Source organism: Triticum urartu, chromosome 6 (genome assembly GCF_003073215.2).
Source record: "Triticum urartu cultivar G1812 chromosome 6, Tu2.1, whole genome shotgun sequence".
Classification (NCBI taxonomy): Eukaryota; Viridiplantae; Streptophyta; class Magnoliopsida; order Poales; family Poaceae; genus Triticum; species Triticum urartu.
Window position 1 is genome coordinate 237,039,665 of NC_053027.1, and position 17,725 is coordinate 237,057,389.

The window sequence follows — 17,725 nt, forward strand, 5'->3', positions numbered from 1 at the left end:
TACAAAAAGGGGAAAACTCTCAGGTTGCGACAAGTGACGCGTTGCATGTGCGCTACTTGTCGCAAACAGGGGGAATCGGAGTGATCTTTGCAGCGAGTACTCCTTAATTAGTGATTTTGAGAGTAGACTGGGCCACAGAGGGCAAAACTAGCGGACCTTCCTTTCTACTGGGCCAAATTCGATAATGTAGCTTATCGTTCAAAAAAAATCTTTTACTAAGAAAGCACTCTTTTTCTTAAATATTACTCCTAGAAAGGATGTTGGAGTACCCCCCCCCCCCCACCCTCCTGGGGGCCTTTGAGGGTGACAGTGCCCTTCGCGCCGTCCATTCTCAGGTGGCGTCCAACAGGGGCCTTTCCGCGCTGTCCGATATGCCAAGACCACGTGTGCCCGGGCGACCCGCCTCGGTGGTCCCTGACGAGTGGCCCACGGGTGCGTGCCCGGGGCCACCATCATTGGGCGGCGTTGGGCGCGTGTGCGATGGCCTCTTTCTCGCGGTGCTTCGTGCGCGACGGGCCAGGTAGACCTGCCTGTTGGGGTGTACACCCCGTGTGGGTGCGTCACTCGTGCCAGCGGGGTCGTGCACGCTCGCGTGCATCGGCTCGTGCGAGAGGGCACTCTATGGGGTGGTCCGCTCGCTCGAGTCGGGTGCCTTCATGTCGTCCCACCCCGGCTGGTTCGCTCACGCTAGTCGGGATGTGCGTGGAGCCACCAGTGCCAGTTTGCACGTAGGGCCCCTTTGCCCGAGTGGGTTGCTCAGGCAAGTCGGGTGCTTGCGTGTCTGATGGCCCACAAGTATAGGGAATCGTTGTTGGAAATACGCCCTAGAGGCAATAATAGAATGATTATTATTATATTTCCTTAATCATGATGAAGGTTTATTATTCATGCTATAATTGTATTAATTGGAAACTTAAATACATGTGTGAATACATAAGCAAATACCAGGTCCCTAGTAAGCCTTCACTAGACTAGCTCGTTGATCAAAAGAAGGTTAAGGTTTCATAATCATAGACACGAGTTGTCATTTGATAATGGGATCACATCCTTAGGAGAATGATGTGATGGGCAAGACCCATATGTTAGCTTAGCATATGATCATTCAGTTTATTGCTCCTGCTTTCTTAATATCAAATACATATTCCTTCGACCATGAGATCATGCAACTCTCGGATATCGGAGGAATACCTTGTGTGCTACCAAACGTCACTTCGTAACTGGGTGATCATAAAGGTGCTCTACAAGTATCTTCAAAGATGTTTGTTGAGTTGGCGTGAATCGATATTGGGATTTGTCGCTCCGTATAATGGAGAGGTATCTCCGGGCCCTCTCGGTAATACAACATCACAAGAAGCTTGCAAGCAAAGTGACCAAGGAGTTAGTTACAAGATGATGTATTACGGAACGAGTAAAGAGACTTGCTGGTAACGAGATTGAACCAGGTATGGAGATACCGATGATCGAATCTCGGGCAAGTAACATACCGACAAACAAAGAGAATTACGTATGTTACCATAAAGGTTCGACCAATAAAGATCTTCGTAGAATATGTAGGAACCAATATGGCATCCAGGTCCCGCTATTGGTTATTGACTGGAGAAGCGTCTCGGTCATGTCTACATCATCCTCGAACCCATAGGGTTCACACACTTAACATTCGTTGACGATATAGTACTATATGAGTTATGTATGTTGGTGAACGAATGTTGTTCGGAGTCCCAGATGAGTTCACAGACATGATGAGGAGCTCTGGAATGGTCTGGAGGTAAAGATTGATATATATATATATATATATATATAGTATTTGGTCTCCAGAAGAGTTTCGGAATGCACCGGATAATTATTGGATTACCGAAAGGGTTTCTGGAAGGCTACGGGGGTAGTTGGGCCTAATGGGCCAAAAAGGAGTGTCGGTGTCAAAACCGGCGGATCTCGCATAGGGGGTCCCGAACTGTGCGTCTAGGCCGGATGGTAACAGGAGGCAAGGGACACGAAGTTTTACCCAGGTTCGGGCCCTCTTGATGGAGGTAAAACCCTACGTCCTGCTTGATTGATATTGATGATATGGGTGTTACAAGAGTAGATCTACCACGAGATCAGAGAGGCTAAACCCTAGAAGCTAGCCTATGGTATGATTGTATGTTGTGATTGCTGTCCTACGGACTAAAACCCTTCGGTTTATATAGACACCGGAGAGGGTTAGGGTTACACAAAGTCAGTTACAAAGGAGGATATATCCATATACGTATTGCCTAGCTTGCCTTCCACACCAAGTAGAGTCCCATCTGGACACGAGACGAAGTCTTCGATCTTGTATCTTCATAGTCTAACAGTCCGGCCAATGGAGATAGTCCGGCTGTCCGGAGACCCCCTAATCCAGGACTCCCACAGTAGCCCCTGAACCAGGCTTCAATGACGATGAGTCCGGCGCGCAGTTGTCTTCGGCATTGCAAGGCAGGTTCCTTCTCCAAATACATCACAGAAGAATTTGAATACGAGGATAGTGTCCGACCCTGCAAAATAAGTTCCACATTTCACCATAGAGAGAATAATGTTTTTGCATATCTAATCCACTAGCTTGTTTTGGCAACATGACGTTACGTCATGGCCCAGTGATCATTCGAACCGTTTCTTTTAACCAGCCCCGCACATAACGCGAGGCAGTTTTTCGACACATCTTGTCAAAGCAGAGATCGTGTCCCCTTATTACGGGATTCTCATCAATACGGGCGTGGGTAACCCAACCGCGCCATCAATTGCGGCGCTTGGGGATAAGCGAGTTTTACCAGGCAAGTGGGGACACTTAGTTTTGTCCGCCCATATAAAGGGATAATGATTCACCTTTCTATCCACGCCTTCTTCCTCCTCTGCTCATCTGCTCCCGCACACTCGAGCTCTAGCGCCCAAGTCCTCACTTCCATCTCAACCTTCTCCAACCATGTCCGGAGCGGGAGGCAAGTGGATGGTCTCCTCCATCACGGAGGGATATGTAACGCCCTCGATGCGGCTATATCTCCCACGTGTCGAAGCACGACTTAGAGGCATAACCGCATTGAAAGCAATGCCACAAGTGAGGTAATCTTCACACAACCCATGTAATACATCATGGAAAGAGATACATAGTTGGCTTACAATCGCCACTTCACACAATTACATGAATAAAGCATTACATCAACCAGATACAATCAAGATCCGACTACGGAACCCAAAATAAAAGAAGACTACCCCAAATGCTACACAGATCCCCGATCGACCCCAACTGGGCTCCACTACCGATCAACTAGAACGAAACAACACAAAGGGCAAGATCTCCATTGAGCTCCTCCTTCAGCTTGGTTGGGCCACCTGCAAACTGGTTTTGGAAGTATCTATGAGTCACAAGGGCTCAACAATCTCACACCCTTGCGATCAAGACTATTTAAGCTTATGGGTAAGGTAAAGGTATGATGTGGAGCTGCAGCAAGCGACTAGCATATATGGTGGCTAACGTACGCAAATGAGAGCGAGAAGAGAAGGCAAAGCACGGTCGAGAAACTATGATCAAGAAGTGATCCTAGAACAACCTACGTCAAACAAAACTCCAACAACGTGTTCACTTCCTGGACTCCGCTAGAAAGAGACCATCGCGGTAACACACGCGGTTGATGTATTTTAATTAAGGTCAACTTTAGGTTTTCTACAACCGGACATTAACAAATTCCCATCTGCCCATAACCGCGGGCACGGCTTTCGAAAGTTCAAAACCCTGCAGGGGTGTCCCAACTTAGCCCATCACAAGCTCTCACGGTCAACGAAGGATATTCCTTCTAGCGGGAAGACCCGATCAGGCTCGGAATCCCGGTTACAAGACATTTCGACAGGTAAAACAAGACCAGCAAGACCGCCCGATGCACCGACATCCTGATAGGAGCTGCACATATCTCGTTCTCAGGGCAACACCGGATGAGCGCTCCATACAACTAAAACCAGCCCTCAAGTTTCCCTGAGGTGGCGCTGCAAAGGACTCTAGTTCGGACCAACACTTAGACAAGCACTGGCCCCGGGGGGGTTAAAATAAAGATGACCCTCGGGATGCGCGACTCCCAAGGGAAAAAGGCTAGGTGGCGAATGGTAAAACCAAGGTTGGGCCTTGCTGGATGAGTTTTATTCAAGGCGAACTGTCAAGGGGTTTCCATAATAACCCAACCGCGTAAGGAACGCAAAATCCGGGAACATAACACCGATATGACGGAAACTAGGGCGGCAAGAGTGGAACAAAACACCAGGCATAAGGCCGAGCCTTCCACCCTTTACCAAGTATATAGATGCATTAATTAAATAAGAGATATTGTGATATCCCAACAAAATAACCATGTTCCAACATGGAACAAGCTCCAATCTTCACCTGCAACTAACAACGCTATAAGAGGGGCTGAGCAAAGCGGTAACATAGCCAAACAACGGTTTGCTAGGACAAGGTGGGTTAGAGGCTTGGCTCAACGATATAGGAGGCATGATAAGCAAGTGGTAGGTATCGTAGCATAGGCATAGCAAAAGAGCGAGCCACTAGCAAGCAAAGATAGAAGTGATTTCGAGGGTATGGTCATCTTGCCTGAAATCCCGCAAGGAAGAAGAACGAGTCCATGAAGAAGACAAACGGACGTAGTCAAACAGGTCCTCACAAACGCGACATTACCGGAACCAACCCGAAGAAGCAACACCGGAAAGAAGCACATAACATAGTAAACAACCAACACATGAACATGGTAAGATATGCGGAATGCGGTATGCGATGAATGTGCATGATTTGCAAAGGAATGATTGAACCTGGCCTCAACTTGGAAAACCAAGAGTGCCAATGTAAAGTTGAGGTGATTTCGGTTCAAATCGATATAAAGATCACCGGAATCGGATGCACGGTTTGGAAATGGCAAGCAAAACAAATATGGCACCGGTCTGCGATAATCAGCAAGTGACCAACTAAATGCAACAAGATAAATATGCTACAGCAATCAAACATGGCAACAAAATACATGGCAGGGATCCACTCAAGATGCTTGACAAAAGATGAACACTGAGCTACGACTAATTCATCCATTAACAGGTTCAAACAAGCATGGCAAAAGTGCAAATGATGACAGGTTTCAGACTTAGTGAAATTAACACAAGTCTGGGATTTATCATCAGGAAGCACACTTTAGAGCATGAAAACTACATGCTACAGGAACTTAACATGGCAAAGCAAGGCATGGAATGAAGCTACTCAAAGCACTTAACAAAAGTCCCTTAGTGACCTTGAGCCAAAAGGGATCAGAAAATACAATTGCAAGCATGTGAACATGGCAAAAACATAAACAGATTCAGACTTACAGAAAAAACTGGAGCATGCAAATCAGTTAACGAGTAGGCATGTTTACGAGCTCGATGCACTCACGACAGAGCATGGCATGACAAACTAAGCATACACCCATCAAGAATACATGGCATAGAAGCTAGACATGGCAAGAACAACAACATAACATGCACGGATCAATAGCAACATCATCGGCAAAATCGCTAACAAGTCAACAATCTGCCAGGATTCACGATATAGCAAAAGTAGAGCTCGATTGACTCAAGCTAGGGTGCTCCATAAATGCAAACAAAGACATGGATGGATAGAGCACCACAATGTTAACAAAACATCCTTACTGATCATCCTCAAAAGTGTCGGCGTTCTGGGAACGGGGGTCCCCAGACTTGCCTGCCTGCAGCCTGCGGCGTGGCTTAAAAGGGGCCCCAGCATGGCCCATCTTCGTCAACACAGACCCAAGACCCTCGCGAGGGGCCAAGCCTCGCGGGGCGGACGACACGGAGCTTCCTCAGGCACGACCTCACCAGGCTGGCTCGCGAGGAGGCGGGGAGATCAAGGAGGGGTACCTCACGAGGTGCCCATGACGCAAGCCATGACGACCAAGGGCGCTAGGCAGGTGCCAGCCCGCGCAGTGTCCTCCCTTCCTCTTTGGTGCAAAGGGGGCAAGCACAGTCGCGGAGTACCGAGGCATCAGGCAAAGGTTGCCATTTCGGTGCAACAAAGACCAAGACCAGGAGGACTGCAGGACGGAGGTCATTGTGGAGCCCAAGACGGTGTCACCACCAGAGCTTTGTGCAGGCAAAGACTACTTTTGTCAGGGTATCTAGTACTAGCTGTCCCCCTTCAAATTAGCCCGCCATTGTTGGCTCCCTTCTCGCTCGATATTTGGGAAGAGGACCAGGGCCTCTATAAATGGGACCAGCCACCCACAGAGGAGGAGGGTTCAATCAGAGAGAGAGAAGGGTGGCTGAACTCCTCCCAGCAGTTCATCACCCCAGCCAAGAACAGACCCTCGCGAGGCTGTTCTTCCTTGTATCATTCATCATCGTTAGCCCAAGAGGCAATCCACCACGCCACACACTGGAGTAGGGTATTACACCACAACGGTGGCCTGAACCAGTATAAACCTTGTGTCCCTTGTGTTGTTCTTTCCATAGTTTAGATCTTAGCGAGGCGGAGGGGTGCAGGTAGGTAGGAAGCGAAATCTCCGCGCACACCCCAGTGTTCGAACCTCAAGGGTCTGCCGGAACCCGAAATCTGACATTTGGCGCGCCAGGTAGGGGTGCACCGGAGTTTTCTCTTCCGCCACCGCCACGACCTGCCTCGCGATGAGCAGCGCGTTGCCCGCTCCGGCCGCCGGCGCCAGCACGGGGGCCAGGGGGCTCCGAGCCCTGGCCCCAGCCCTGCAACGGGTATGGTGGCCGGACAAGTTCAAGCCAACGACGCCGCCGCGCTACGGCGGCGTGACAGATCCGCTGGCCTTCTTGCCGGCGAGCGAGGAGGCCCTCCTCGAAGCTGGAGGTGACGATAGGGTCATGGCCAACTGGCTCCCCATGGCCCCCACCTGCGCTCCGCGCACATGGCTGCTCCACCCGCCGGCAGCCTCCGTGGCCTCTTGGGAAGAGCCACGCGGCCTCTTCCCCGCCCATCGCGCTACACCAACACCCCTGGTCATCGCGACCCTTCTGGGCGGCTCGCAGGCGCCGCCTACAAGTCACCACGTTAAGCCGTTCATCCGCCGGGTCAGCGCCGCTTCTACGCAGCAGGGGGCTCTCCCGGACCGGGCGGCGCCCAAGGCCGGCCCGACCTTCAGCTCGGAGGACCACCCCCCAACTCGGCCTGCTCGGGTGCGCTCCCCATGCTGTGCACCCCCACCATCTGCCAGGTGGCCGTCACTAGAACTCTCGTCGATGGCGGTGCGGGCCTCAGCGTGCTCTCGGTCGATACCTTCAAACTCCTCTGCATACCCCTGGAACGGCTGCAACCTAGCCAACCCTTCTTAGGCGTTGGGGGCGGATCATCCAGCTCCTTGGGACAGATCCGGCTCCCAGTAACCTTCGGCACCTACAACAACTTCCGCACAGAGCTGGTCGACTTCGACATCGCCCCCATCGGCCTCCCCTACAACGCCATCCTCGGCTACCCAGCACTGGCCCAATTCATGGCCGCGACGCACCCGGCGTACAACCTCATGAAGATGCCCGGGAGCAGCGGTGTCCTCACCGTGCACGGGGACACCGGAGACGCGCTGCGGGTGCTCAAGCTCGCCTTCAAGACGGCGGTGTCGGCGCGGCCCGCCGACTTGGAGACCCCCGAGCCCAAGGGGGCTGCACCCACCAAGAAGAAACAGTTGTTCACCCAGGACAAGGCAGAAACCAAGCAGATACCCGTCGATGAGGACGGGTCCACCAACGCCACTTTCACCATAGGCGCCAACCTCGAACCCGAGCAGGAGGAGGCCCTGGTTGGGTTCCTGCGCGCAAACAAGAAGGTATTCGCTTGGGAGCCTGACCAGTTGGCAGGGATCCCTAGGAGAGTAATCGAGCATCACCTCAACGTGTGCCCCAACGTGCGCCCTGTGAAGCAGAAGGCCAGGCGGCAGTCCACAGAAAAGCAAGCCTTCATCGTCCAAGAGACCCGCAAATTAGAAGCCGCTGGGGTCATTCGCGAGGTCCAATACCCGGATTGGTTGGCCAACCCTGTCGTTGTGCCAAAGAAGGGAGGGAAGGAGCGCATGTGTGTCGACTTCACCAACCTCAACAAAGCATGCCCGCAAGATCCGTTCCCGCTTCCCCGCATCGACCAGATCGTCGATTCCACCGTGGAATGCGACCTGCTATGCTTCTTGGATGCCTTTTCTGGGTATCACCAGATCAAGATGGCGGTAGAAGACGTCGAAAAGACAGCCTTCCTAACCCCGTGTGGGGTGTACTGCTACACGTGCATGCCGTTCGGGCTGCGTAACGCTGGGGCGACCTTTCAGCGGCTGATGCACATCACCTTGGGCCCGCAGCTCGGGAAGAATATTGAAGCTTACGTCGATGACATTGTGGTAAAGTCTCGGGAGGCCAGGACCCTGATACAAGACCTGGAGGAAACCTTCGCGAGCCTCAACGCAGTGAACCTACGGCTCAACCCAGAGAAGTGTGTGTTCGGAGTCCCCTCGGGCAAGCTCTTGGGTTTCCTCGTGTCCCACCGAGGCATCGAGGCTAACCCGGAAAAGGTCAAGGCGGTGGAAGACATGATCCCTCCGAAGACCCTCAGAGAAATGCAGAAGCTCACTGGGCGCGTGACCACGCTAGGGCGCTTCATCTCCAAGTTGGGGGAACGAGCGCTGCCCTTCTTCCAGCTAATGAAGAAAAAGGGGCCCTTTGAGTGGACTGAAGAGGCCGACAAGGCATTCCAGGATCTCAAGAGATACCTGACCAGCCCACCGGTCATGGTGGCTCCGCGCCCTCAAGAGCTCCTGGTGCTTTACCTCGCCGCCACTCCGTACTCCGCCAGCGCAGCCCTGGTGGCGGTTAGAGAGGAGCGTCGAATCAAAACTGCAACAGCAGCCCGGAACAAGGCAAAGCAGGAACAAGGAAGACCCACAGAAACCGCCACCGCGGCTGAGGAGGATCAGCCGCCGCGGAGGAGTGCATAGGAGGCAGAAGAGACCCCCCCAGATGGCCAGCCTCGGAAGGCCTCATCGCCTCAAGAGGCGCCGTGGTCTCCGAAGGGAGCCGCCGATACTGATGCACCCAACCTCGTAGAGCACCCGGTGTACTTCGTCAGCACGGTGTTGCGGGATGCGAGGGCACGGTACCCCATGCCTCAGAAACTCCTCCTCACGCTACTAGTGGCCTTGCGCAAGCTGCGGCACTATTTTCAGGGTCACCCCATCAAGGTTGTCTCGTCATACCCCCTGGAGAGAGTGCTCAGGAGCCCTAACTCAGATGGAAGGGTCGCTGAGTGGAACATAGAACTACAAGCGTTTCAGCTCGAATTCAGCACGACCAGAGTCATCAAGGGAGCAGCGTTGGCGGATTTTGTGGCAGAATGGACGGAGGCACCAGGCCTCAAGGCCGACGAGGATCGGTCCCTCTCCCCGGGAAGCGAGGTGCCAGAAGGCTGGGTCATGTACTTCGATGGAGCATTCTCCAGGCATGGCGCTGGGGCTGGGGCGGTGCTTATATCGCCCACTCAGGACAAGCTCTACTATGTTGTGCAGCTCTGTTTCCAGCAAGGTGAAAAGGTCTCCAACAACATAGTGGAGTATGAAGGATTAATAGCGGGCTTGAAGGCCGCAGCTGCCCTGGGGGTGAAACGCCTCACCATCAAGGGCGATTCGCAGCTCCTTGTCAATTTCTCCAACAAGGTGTACGAGCCGAAGGATGAGCACATGGAGGCCTACCTTGCGGAGGTCCGCAGGATGGAGAAGCAGTTCTGGGGGTTGGAGTTGCAGCATGTGCCCCGTGGCACCAATCAGGAGGCCGACGACATCGCCAAACGGGCGTCCAGGCGACTACCTCAGGAGCCTGGCGTTTTCGAGGAGCGGCTCTTCAAGCCCTCGGCCCTGCCGTCATTACCAAACATGGCTCAGCCCCGGGAGGAGCTCCCCCAGCCACCTGCCTCAGGAGCCCCGGCCTGTGGCCCGGCCTCAGGAGCACGCCTGCTCCTGACGATGGAACCTCAGGAGGGATGTTGGATCACGGAGCTCCAGAGTTACTTAACACAAGGGACCCTGCCGGAGAAGGAGGAGGAAGCGGAGCGAGTGGCACGCCAGGCCACGGCATACTGCATCAAGGATGGAGAGCTCTACCGAAAGCGACCAAATGATGTATCCCTGCACTGCATCTCCAGGGAGCAAGGGAAGGAACTGCTGGAAGATATACACGGCGGAGACTGTGGGCATCATTCATCATCACGGACCCTCGTCGGCAAGGCGTTCCGCAGTGGGTTTTATTGGCCCACCGCGCTCAATGACGCTGTCGAACTAGTGAAAGCTTGTGAGGCCTGCCAGTTCCACACCAAGCAGATCCATCAGCCAGCAGGAGGCCTGCAGACTATACCCCTTTTGTGGCCATTCGCAGTCTGGGGGCTGGACATCTTGGGCCCGTTTCCTCGGGCGCCAGGGGGCTACCGCTACCTCTACGTCACCGTGGACAAGTTCACCAAGTGGGCTGAAGTAGAGGCTGTCTGCACCATTCCCGCGGGCTCCGCGGTCAAGTTCATCAAGGGCATCGTGAGCCGGTTCGGGGTGCCGAACCGCATCATCACGGACAACGGTTCGCAGTTCACCAGTAACCTCTTCAAAACATACTGTGCTAACCTTGGAACGCAGATATGCTACGCTTCGGTGGCGCACCCCCGAAGCAACGGCCAGGCCGAGCGAGCCAACGCGGAGGTCCTGAGGGGCCTCAAGACCAGGACGTTCAAGAAGAAGCTGGAGGCCTACGGCAGAGGTTGGTACGACGAGCTTCAGTCCGTGTTGTGGTCCATCCGCACAACCGCGACCAAGCCGACTGGAGAGACCCCGTTCTTCCTGGTCTACGGAGCCGAAGCGGTCCTCCCTCACGAGGTTAGACATCGCTCCGTGCGGGTCCTGGCGTTCGACGAGGCGTAGCAGGACGCCATGCGGGGGATGGACCTCGTGCTGGGGGAGGAACATCGCCGAGAAGCCGCGCTGCGAGCGGCGAGGTACCAACAAGCACTGCAGCGATATCACTGCCGCAACATCCGCCCCAGAACTCTCAAGGTAGGAGACCTCGTGCTCAGGCGGGTTCTCTACAGGGAGGGGCTGCACAAGCTCTCTCCCATGTGGGAGGGCCCGTTCAAAGTTGTTCATGTTTCCAGGCCCGGCTCCGCGCGCTTGGAGACTCAGGAGGGGGCGCCAGTCCAGAACGCATGGAACATCTAGCACCTCCAGAGGTTCTACCCCTAAAAAGGCCCAGAGCCTGTGAAGAAGGCGAATGCCTGTGAAGCTGTCGCGTTTTGGAAAAGGCCCGGAGCCTGTGAAGAAGGCGAATGCCTGTGAAGCTGTCGCGTTTTGGAAAAGGCCCGGAGCCTGTGAAGAAGGCGAATGCCTGTGAAGCTGTCGCATTTTGGAAAAGGCCCGGAGCCTGTGAAGAAGGCAAATGCCTGTGAAGAAGGCAAATTCCTGTGAAGCTGTCGCGTTTTGGAAAAGGCCCGGAGCCTGTGAAGAAGGCGAATGCCTGTGAAGCTATCGCGTTTTGGAAAAGGCCCAGAGCCTGTGAAGAAGGCGAATGCCTATGAAGCTGTCGCGTTTTGGAAAAGGCCCAGAGCCTGTGAAGAAGGTCAATGCCTATGAAGCTCGCTGCCCGTGACACTCTCACGTAATAATGAGTTGGGGCTGTACACGCCCCGGAGTCTCAGGAGCGCCGGCCTCAGGCCCTGGGGCTCCCTACCACGCCCAGTGACAGCACTTAGCTCCGCGCTGGTGAGAGGACGTTGAAGACTAGATTAGGTGCCGGACGCGGCTTTTCATTTGCTTTCCGTAGTTGGCTTGTTCCTTCTCATTCGAGGTTTTATTGAAGTTGTTGCCGTCTTTGGCTTGTGGTTCTTCGACTTTTCGCTCTCCTGCCTCGATTTCTCTTTTGCAAGGCCTCGCGAGGGAAGGGGCAGCCGAGCGCCCTCGCGAGTGTTCCTACCCTAGTCATTCAAGGGTTTCGTGACCTGGGTCCATTGCAGGAGCACCCCTCCAGTCCGCGCCCCACGGGCACCGCGACACGAACACAGGGCCTGGGTCGGTCGCCCCCCACGGCTGGGGCCGGGAGCTACCCACGCGCGGGCACGAAGCCGGAAGGCACGGTAACGGAAGCAAATGATGATTAACAGCAATAACCCAAACACGCCCCCTCGGGGCTCCACACTACTGTCTTTTTGTGCAGGAAAAAGGAAAAGAAAGAACAAGTCAGGTGCAGCCCGCCTCACACCGGCCTGCAGGGAGGACTCGAGCCGCCCCAGGGGCTCAGGCGGACTCCCTCTCGCGCTTCACCGAGGCGCGACGGCGGGCAGACACGCCACCACCCCCGAAGCAGATACGACGGCGTGGAGGCTGACCGCGGCCACCGCTAGAAGAGTCGCCGCTTGAAGAAGAACCGGAGAAGCTCGAGAAACCCTGAGCGCCGCCAGGCATGCGAGCGCTGTCCTCTCCATCGTCATCGAAGCTGGGTTCCCGGCCACAGTCGTCGTCCTCAGGGCAGCACCCCGCGCGGCGACCATCTTCCCCAAACACCCTCACATAGAGGGTGGCATCGCCGTCAAACTTGAAGTGCAGGGTGCACCGACGCCTCAGGCCGCCCGCGCGGGCTAACGTCTGCCAACCGTGGGCAAAGGCCAGGCTCCCAGCTGCGGAAACCTCCAGTGAAGCCCATGAGGCCCGGCTGCAGCAGCCGTCGGCCTGGAGCCAGAGGCCGCCCGGGGCACCGGCCGGAAGCTCGCCGAGGAGGAAGCGAGGAAGTGGAAGCCGGGTGCTAGTCGGCTCCGCCGACCACATGACGAACTCCGGTAGCACCTCTGCAGCGCGAAAGCGCGGCCTAGGGGGACGCGCGACCAAAGCGCGCCCCCCGGCCGCAGCAGTCCGACCGTCACCATGCTGGGAATCGTCTCCGCGGCTGCGGGGAGCTGCCGTGGAGGCCACAGGATGCTTGCGAGGGCGCCCTCGGCCGCGCTTGGGCGGGGAAGAGGCAGGCTCTACCCGGTGAGCCTTCCCCTTCTCTGCGGCCGAGAACCTCCTCGCTGGGGCCATGAAGAAGAAGGAGAAGCAAGGGGGAATGAACTGGAAGGGCGCGCGCCGTTCCGTACTTATAGCCGGCGAAGGCCAACCGCCGACCTCCACGATCGCAGGTAATCATGACCTGCTTTGCATGCAGGGACTTGTCCAATCTGTGCAGTTACCGAGGCGCCATGGGGAAGTGGAGACGCCCACGTCCAATCAACCGCCACGCGGCACCCAAGACCGCATGCTTTTAGGGCCCGCAGCGCTTCGCTCTTGCCCTTCCGCCTCCCCGCACGGCCAAGTCCAGGCGCGCCTTGGGCCCGGGGGCTACTGTCGGTGTTCTGGGAACAGGGGTCCCCAGACTTGCCTGCCTGCGGCCTGCGGCGTGGCTTAAAAGGGGGCCCAGAACGGCCCATCTTCGTCAACACAGACCCAAGACCCTCGCGAGGGGCCAAGCCTCGCGGGGCGGACGACACGGAGCTTCCTCAGGCACGGCCTCACCAGGCTGGCTCGCGAGGAGGCGGGGAGATCAAGGAGGGGTACCTCACGAGGTGCCCATGATGCAAGCCATGACGACCAAGGGCGCCAGGCGGGTGCCAGCCCGTGCAGTGTCCTCCCTTCCTCTTTGGTGCAAAGGGGGCAAGCGCAGCCGCGGAGTACCGAGGCATCAGGCAAAGGTTGCCATTTCGGTGCAACAAGACGAAGACCAGGAGGACTGCAGGACGGAGGTCATTGTGGAGCCCAAGACGGCGTCACCACCAGAGCTTTGTGCAGGCGAAGACTACTTTTGTCAGGGTATCTAGTACTAGCTGTCCCCCTTCAAATTAGCCCGCCATTGTTGGCTCCCTTCCCGCTCGATATTTGGGAAGAGGACCAGGGCCTCTATAAATGGGACCAGCCACCCACAGAGGAGGAGGGTTCAATCAGAGAGAGAGAAGGGTGGCTGAACTCCTCCCAGCAGTTCATCACCCCAGCCAAGAACAGACCCTCGCGAGGCTGTTCTTCCTTGTATCATTCATCATCGTCAGCCCAAGAGGCAATCCACCACGCCACACACTAGAGTAGGGTATTACACCACAACGGTGGCCCGAACCAGTATAAACCTTGTGTCCCTTGTGTTGTTCTTTCCATAGTTTAGATCTTAGCGAGGCGGAGGGGTGCAGGTAGGTAGGAAGCGAAATCTCCGCGCGCACCCCAGTGTTCGAACCTCAAGGGTCTGCCGGAACCCGAAATCCGACAAAAAGAGGCACGGATCACTAAGAAACAACATGAACATATGGCATAACGACAAAAACAGAACAAGGACTTAGTGAAATTCTAAGTCCCTGAAATCAGCATTACCGATTACGCTACTTTGCAAGCTTGTGCTAGTCACCACAAACATCACAAAAATACATGGTAAGCACCTCTGTAAAGATGGCATGGCATATTACAAAACACATGTAGATCTCAACATCATATCATGCACACAATAATCATGGCAAAAATGACAAAATGCCATTTGCTGAAATAGATCTGACAATTACATCACATAGCCCTCTTCCAACAGCATTTCGGTCATCAAGATGAGCTCAAATGAAAATGATGCAATGAGATGAAATGATTTACTCGTGGAGACGAACATTTTGATATGCTACACGCACAAATTGGAGCTACGGATGCAGAGTTGTGATGCGATGAACAGGGGCATAAAATATGAGGATTTGAGGACTTGGTCGATTTGAAAAAAACAAATGAGTGCGTTTTAGTTAAACAACACTCAGGGCGGCGGGTAGCAGGGCTTCTCACCCGCATGGCCTTGGGCCAGAGAGATATGGAGCTGGGCCGGACGACGAGGCCCACGGAGGAGGTCAACGAGGCGACGTGGATCGGGCTCCTCCCGATCTCGTGCAGGGCGACGATGGCGCGCCGGTGCTCCGGGAAGCAGGAGCCGACGGGGATGAACGGGGGATGGGGTGGCGCTGCGTCGGGGCGGCGTCGACCGAGGGCGCGCACCGGCGGAGGAGAGGAGCTCGTTCCGGCGGTCGGCAGGCGGAGAGGGCGCCGCGCTTCGGCGAGGAGGCGGCGATGCCCGGCGACGGGGGTATGACGGGGAGAGGAGGCGCGGCGAGCGGCGCGCTCAGGCACTGGATCGGTGGTGGCGAGCGGCGTACCGGGCCAGGAGGGCCGGATCTGGGTAGCGGCGGGCCCGGCGGCGGCGGAGCGGGCAAGAACTGGCAGAGTGACGCGTGGCGCAACGCGGTTGGGTGCGGGCGACGGCGGCGCTGACGTGGCAGCCCACGATTGGCCGGGGCGACGCGGAGGGGAGCGGCGGACATGTCCGGCGCGGCGCAGATGCGTCCGGACACGCGAAAGAGGAGTGGATCTAGGTTTAGACCCGGATTTCGGGGGAGATGCACATATTTATAGGTAGAGGGAGTTAGGAGAGTCCAAATGAGGTGTGGTTTTCGGCCACGCGATCGTGATCGAACGAGATGATGGAGAGGTCTTAGGTGGGTTTTGGGCCACTTTGGAAGGGTGTTGGGCTGCAACACACAGGAGGCCTTTTCGGTCCCTCGGTTAACCGTTGGAGTATCAAACGAAGTCCAAATGGCACGAAACTTGACAGGCGGTCTACCGGTAGTAAACCAAGGCCGCATGACAAGTCTCGGTCCAATCCAAAAATGTTTAACACCCGCACACGAAAAGAGGTAGAAAGGGACACCGGGTGACATAGGAGCACCGGATTGCAAAACTGACAACGGGGAAAATGCTCGGATGCATGAGACGAACATTGTATGCAAAAGAAAAGCACATGATGACATGATATGCAATGCATGACACGCAAGCAAAGACAAGACAACAACAGCAAATAACTGGAAGACACCTGGCACATCGGTCTCGGGGCGTCACAGGAGACGTCAAGAAACTGAGGAGAGCCGGATACCTGCCCGACGATATCGCGCGCCGGCTCCCAGATGAGGGGCAGCTCATCCCCACCCCCGAGCCCCATGAGAGGGTGGTATTCCTCACCCATTTCCTCCGCGGACTGGGATTCCCTCTCCATCCCTTCATCCGGGGGCTCATGTTTTATTACGGCCTGGATTTCCACGATCTGGCCCCGACCTTCATCCTCAACATCTCGGCGTTCATTGTCGTGTGCGAGGCCTTCCTCCACATCAAGCCCCACTTCGGCTTATGGCTGAAGACCTTCAATGTCAAGCCGAAGGTAGTGAGCGGCCGCCAGGCGGAGTGCGGAGGCGCCATGGTGGGCAAGATGCCCAACATCACATGGCTCTGGGGCACCTTTGTGGATACCATAAAGGGGTGGCAATCGGGGTGGTTCTATATCACCGAGCCGCGCGACCCCGCATGGGTGGTGGCCCCCGAGTTCCGATCTGGCATCCCCATGCGGCTCACCTCCTGGAAAGAGAAGGGCCTGTCCTGGGGTAATTCAAAAGAGCTGACCGGACTCCAGTCATGTATTCAGAACATGGTGGGCAAGAAGCTCAAGCTTGTCAACATAGTCCAGGTTATGCTCGTCCGCCGGATACTCCCATGCCAATAATGGGAGTTTACCTTGTGGGAGTTCAATCTGGCGCAGCACCAAACTCTGAACAGGCTCTTCGATACGACTCATGAAGATGCCTGGAGGGTGCTGTTCAAGAGCGTCGAGGTCCCTCCCCCCATTACTGAGGATCGTTGATTCAGCGCGAAGCGCCATGCCAGTGCAGTAAGTTGTTTTACCTTTCACAGGATACTTATTTTTTATATAGATTGACTCTATGCGGGATCTAAACTCTCGTAATTTTGACAGGACTGGCAGAAGATGGCCGGACAGATCGACTGTCCGACTCCCTTGTCCGAAGGCCCCACAGACGCTCTTCTGACGAAGATGCTGGCTCCGGCCCCTTATAAGGTGTCGGAGAAGACCAAGAAGGCCAAGGGAGCTCGAAAGAGTTCCCGACGCCAGGCGTCGTCGGACTCACCGTCCGATGACTCTGCGGCGCACTCTTCCCCCGAAGACGAGGAAGAGGAAGAAGAGGCTCCCCCACTGATTGGGGGAGGCAAGAAAAGGAAGGCCGCCCCAACTGGGGAGGCCGGAGGGTCCAAGAAGGGAAGGACTCTCCTTTCGGACAGCTCCACCGCTGCCGATGAAGGTGGAGACGAGTGGTTTCCCAGGGCGAAGCCCCAGGGGAGATCGTAAGTATTCGGATACCAAAGTAACCCATAGGATTCCTTTGTCGCATTGCTTTCCCTAACGCCGAACTCAATTGTGCAGGCCGCCCCGGACCAATATCGAGGTATCCTCGGACGGCTCCCTGGGCTCGTCGGACATGGATAGCGATCCAGTCCTGACCGCCACCTCCCCTCATCCAGCCGACGACGCCGAGGTGCTGTCTCAAGAGGCACCGGATCGAGGGGGGACAATCCCGGAGGCGCCTCGAGGCGACCTTCCAGACTCTGGGAGCCGAGGGGACGGGGTCCCCGAGAGCTCCGAGTTCGGCCCTCAGCCGAACACCGCGCCGGACCCTCCAACGGTTCCGAGCTCGGGCGGGCGGTCCCCTTCTAACGGGGGCGAGAGGCCTGTGCCGGTGACTTCTGTCCATCCAGAGGCGCCGGACACTATGTTGGAAGCGCTTCGCAGCGCTTCCATCGAGGAGGAGCACCGCACTATCATGAGTGCGGTG